Consider the following 5000-nt stretch of genomic DNA (forward strand, 5'->3'; position numbering starts at 1 on the left):
TGCAAGAGACTTGTATCGTTGTCGGCAGGATTTGAACCTACGCGGGGAGACCCCAATGGATTTCTAGTCCATCGCCTTAACCACTCGGCCACAACAACACACGAAACTATACAGCGTTTGGTTCTTTCACTGCCAATGGATTCTGTCGTAGGCTGAAATTAGAGCTTGGATTTAAGCTTGGATTTAAAACTCAGTTTTTCCGATGGTCATGCACTAAGGCCTTAAAGACCAACTCCAATGAAAATGGTGTCTTTAACATGTTAAAAAGCATTCTTCCCATGATGGAAGACATGTATAAAGAAAATGATACTTAAATGTGCCTATCTGAATATTTTTTGTAGTTAATTCATAGTGAATCCGGTAACAGACAAAAACACGCTGCATGACAAGGCCTGTACTTGTACTAACAAACGACAATGAGAAGGCAAGAAGCTCCCTGCTACGTTCCATTGTGATGCATCCAGTCGCATCTTGAAGGAGATCCAATACGCCTTGGTAGTCTTGGTCCGAGCTGGCATGGTGCTCACAACTTTATTTGTGTTAAATGTTTGTAAAGTTTAAGTGTAAGAGACTTGTATCGTTGTCAGCAGGATTTGAACCTACGCGGGGAGACCCCAATGGATTTCTAGTCCATCGCCTTAACCACTCGGCCACAACAACACACGAACCTATACAGCGTTTGGTTGCTTCACTGCCATTGGATTCTGTCATAGGCGGAAATTCATTTCCAAGCTGACTACTGAAAAATACAATTCCTGTTTTAGCAAAAATCATTGGGATAAATTTGCTGGCAATTAAAACAAGGGATCATTTCAAAAAAGGAAAATATGACAACCATTTTACCACCATGCCCAATTTCATTTCCCCAACAACCACACATTGTTTCCTCAAACACAACGCCTAAAAATTTGCCTTAAATCTAAAGAATTTTGTAAATTTCTAGCATACTTGGCTAACATTTATCTTCATTCTAATGTTCAAACATAACCCTAATGAAAAATGAAAGATTCTGTTGAGAGCTTGGATTTAAAACTCAGTTTATCCGATGGTCAAGCACTAAGGCCTTAAAGACCAGCTCCAATGAAAATGGTGTCTTTAACACGTTAAAAAGCATTCATCCAAAGATGGAAGACATGTATAAAGAAAATGATACTTAAATGTGCCTATCTGAATATTTTTTGTAGTTAATTCATAGTGAACCAGTAACAGATCAAAACACGCTGCATGACAAAGCCTGTACTTGTACTAACAAACGACAATGAGAAGGCAAGAAGCTCCCTGCTACGTTCCATTGTGATGCATCCAGTCGCATCTTGAAGGAGATCCAATACGCCTTGGTAGTCTTGGTCCGAGCTGGCATGGTGCTCACAACTTTATATGTGTTAAATGTTTGTAAAGTTTAAGTGCAAGAGACTTGTATCGTTGTCGGCAGGATTGGAACCTACGCGGGGAGACCCCAATGGATTTCTAGTCCATCGCCTTAACCACTCGGCCACAACAACACACAAAACTACACTGCGTTTGGTTGCTTCACTGCCAATGGATTCTGTCGTAGGCGGAAATTAGAGCTTGGATTTAAGCTTGGATTTAAAACTCAGTTTATCCGATGGTCATGCACTAAGGCCTTAAAGACCAGCTCCAATGAAAATGGTGTCTTTAACACGTTAAAAAGCATTCATCCAATGATGGAGGACATGTATAAAGAAAATGATACTTAAATGTGCCCATCTGAATATTTTTTGTAGTTAATTCATAGTGAACCAGTAACAGACAAAAACACGCTGCATGACAAGGCCTGTACTTGTACTAACAAAAGACAATGAGAAGGCAAGAAGCTCCCTGCTACGTTCCATTGTGATGCATCCAGTCGCATCTTGAAGGAGATCCAATACGCCTTGGTAGTCTTGGTCCGAGCTGGCATGGTGCTCACAACTTTATTTGTGTTAAATGTTTGTAAAGTTTAAGTGCAAGAGACTTGTATCGTTGTCAGCAGGATTTGAACCTACGCGGGGAGACCCCAATGGATTTCTAGTCCATCGCCTAAACCACTCGGCCTCAACAACACACGATACTATACAGCGTTTGGTTCTTTCACTGCCAATGGATTCTGTCGTAGGCGGAAATTAGAGCTTGGATTTAAGCTTGGATTTAAAGGGTTAGGGTTACAGCGTTTGGTTCCTTCACTTCCAATGGATTCTGTCGTAGGCTGAAATTAGAGCTTGGATTTAAGCTTGGATTTAAAACTCAGTTTATCCGATGGTCATGCACTAAGGCCTTAAAGACCAACTCCAATGAAAATGGTGTCTTTAACATGTTAAAAAGCATTCATCCCATGATGGAAGACATATATAAAGAAAATGATACTTAAAGGTGCCTATCTGAATATTTTTTGTAGTTAATTCATAGTGAACCAGTAACAGACAAAAACACGCTGCATGACAAAGCCTGTACTTGTACTAACAAACAACAATGAGAAGGCAAGAAGCTCCCTGCTACGTTCCATTGTGATGCATCCAGTCGCATCTTGAAGGAGATCCAATACGCCTTGGTAGTCTTGGTCCGAGCTGGCATGGTGCTCACAACTTTATTTGTGTTAAATGTTTGTAAAGTTTAAGTGCAAGAGACTTGTATCGTTGTCGGCAGGATTTGAACCTACGCGGGGAGACCCCAATGGATTTCAAGTCCATCGCCTTAACCACTCGGCCACAACAACACACAAAACTATACAGCGTTTGGTTCCTTCACTGCCAATGGATTCTGTCGTAGGCGGAAATTAGAGCTTGGATTTAAGCTTGGATTTAAAACTCAGTTTTTCTGATGGTCATGCACTAAGGCCTTAAAGACCAACTCCACTGAAAATGGTGTCTTTAACATGTTAAAAAGCATTTTTCCCATGATGGAAGACATGTATAAAGAAAATGATACTTAAATGTGCCTATCTGAATATTTTTTGTAGTTAATTCATAGTGAACCAGTAACAGACAAAACCACGCTGCATGACAAAGCCTGTACTTTTAATTTCAAACGACAATGAGAAGGCAAGAAGCTCCCTGCTACGTTCCATTGTGATGCATCCAGTCGCATCTTGAAGGAGATCCAATACGCCTTGGTAGTCTTGGTCCGAGCTGGCATGGTGCTCACAACTTTATTTGTGTTAAATGTTTGTAAAGTTTAAGTGCAAGAGACTTGTATCGTTGTCGGCAGGATTTGAACCTACGCGGGGAGACCCCAATGGATTTCTAGTCCATCGCCTTAACCACTCGGCCACAACAACACACGAAACTATACAGCGTTTGGTTGCTTCACTGCCATTGGATTCTGTCATAGGCGGAAATTCATTTCCAAGCTGACTACTGAAAAATACAATTCCTGTTTTAGCAAAAATCATTGGGATAAATTTGCTGGCAATTAAAACAAGGGATCATTTCAAAAAAGGAAAATATGACAACCATTTTACCACCATGCCCAATTTCATTTCCCCAACAACCACACATTGTTTCCTCAAACACAACGCCTAAAAATTTGCCTTAAATCTAAAGAATTTTGTAAATTTCTAGCATACTTGGCTAACATTTATCTTCATTCTAATGTTCAAACATAACCCTAATGAAAAATGAAAGATTCTGTTGAGAGCTTGGATTTAAAACTCAGTTTATCCGATGGTCAAGCACTAAGGCCTTAAAGACCAGCTCCAATGAAAATGGTGTCTTTAACACGTTAAAAAGCATTCATCCAATGATGGAGGACATGTATAAAGAAAATGATACTTAAATGTGCCTATCTGAATATTTTTTGTAGTTAATTCATAGTGAACCAGTAACAGACAAAAACACGCTGCATGACAAGGCCTGTACTTGTACTAACAAACGACAATGAGCAGGCAAGAAGCTCCTTGCTACGTTCCATTGTGATGCATCCAGTCGCATCTTGAAGGAGATCCAATACGCCTTGGTAGTCTTGGTCCGAGCTGGCATGGTGCTCACAACTTTATTTGTGTTAAATGTTTGTAAAGTTTAAGTGCAAGAGACTTGTATCGTTGTCGGCAGGATTTGAACCTACACGGGGAGACCCCAATGGATTTCTAGTCCATCGCCTTAACCACTCGGCCACAACAACACACGATACTATACAGCGTTTGGTTCTTTCACTGCCAATGGATTCTGTCGTAGGCTGAAATTAGAGCTTGGATTTAAGCTTGGATTTAAAACTCAGTTTTTCCGATGGTCATGCACTAAGGCCTTAAAGACCAACTCCAATGAAAATGGTGTCTTTAACATGTTAAAAAGCATTCTTCCCATGATGGAAGACATGTATAAAGAAAATGATACTTAAATGTGCCTATCTGAATATTTTTTGTAGTTAATTCATAGTGAATCCGGTAACAGACAAAAACACGCTGCATGACAAAGCCTGTACTTGTACTAACAAACGACAATGAGAAGGCAAGAAGCTCCCTGCTACGTTCCATTGTGATGCATCCAGTCGCATCTTGAAGGAGATCCAATACGCCTTGGTAGTCTTGGTCCGAGCTGGCATGGTGCTCACAACTTTATTTGTGTTAAATGTTTGTAAAGTTTGAGTGTAAGAGACTTGTATCGTTGTCAGCAGGATTTGAACCTACGCGGGGAGACCCCAATGGATTTCTAGTCCATCGCCTTAACCACTCGGCCACAACAACACACGAACCTATACAGCGTTTGGTTGCTTCACTGCCATTGGATTCTGTCATAGGCGGAAATTCATTTCCAAGCTGACTACTGAAAAATACAATTCCTGTTTTAGCAAAAATCATTGGGATAAATTTGCTGGCAATTAAAACAAGGGATCATTTCAAAAAAGGAAAATATGACAACCATTTTACCACCATGCCCAATTTCATTTCCCTAACAACCACACATTGTTTCCTCAAACACAACGCCTAAAAATTTGCCTTAAATCTAAAGAATTTTGTAAATTTCTAGCATACTTGGCTAACATTTATCTTCATTCTAATGTTCAAA

General features: G+C 40.1%; 6 non-coding genes across 6 annotated transcripts; all 6 read right to left on the minus strand.

Annotated features, from left to right (window-relative positions):
* Positions 1–16: 16 nt before the first annotated feature.
* Positions 17–98, minus strand: trnas-aga (transfer RNA serine (anticodon AGA)). Its single transcript has one exon. It is a non-coding gene; the product is annotated as a tRNA-Ser (tRNA).
* A 480-nt stretch (positions 99–578) lies between these two features.
* On the minus strand, positions 579–660 carry trnas-aga (transfer RNA serine (anticodon AGA)). The gene has a single exon. It is a non-coding gene; the product is annotated as a tRNA-Ser (tRNA).
* A 1971-nt stretch (positions 661–2631) lies between these two features.
* Positions 2632–2713, minus strand: trnas-uga (transfer RNA serine (anticodon UGA)). Its single transcript has one exon. It is a non-coding gene; the product is annotated as a tRNA-Ser (tRNA).
* A 479-nt stretch (positions 2714–3192) lies between these two features.
* trnas-aga (transfer RNA serine (anticodon AGA)) lies at positions 3193–3274 on the minus strand. The gene has a single exon. It is a non-coding gene; the product is annotated as a tRNA-Ser (tRNA).
* A 760-nt stretch (positions 3275–4034) lies between these two features.
* trnas-aga (transfer RNA serine (anticodon AGA)) lies at positions 4035–4116 on the minus strand. Its single transcript has one exon. It is a non-coding gene; the product is annotated as a tRNA-Ser (tRNA).
* A 480-nt stretch (positions 4117–4596) lies between these two features.
* On the minus strand, positions 4597–4678 carry trnas-aga (transfer RNA serine (anticodon AGA)). The gene has a single exon. It is a non-coding gene; the product is annotated as a tRNA-Ser (tRNA).
* Positions 4679–5000: the final 322 nt, after the last annotated feature.

The sequence above is a fragment of the Oryzias latipes genome, chromosome 3 (assembly GCF_053564925.1).
Source record: "Oryzias latipes strain Hd-rR chromosome 3, Olatipes_Hd-rR_3.1".
In the NCBI taxonomy this organism is placed as follows: Eukaryota; Metazoa; Chordata; class Actinopteri; order Beloniformes; family Adrianichthyidae; genus Oryzias; species Oryzias latipes.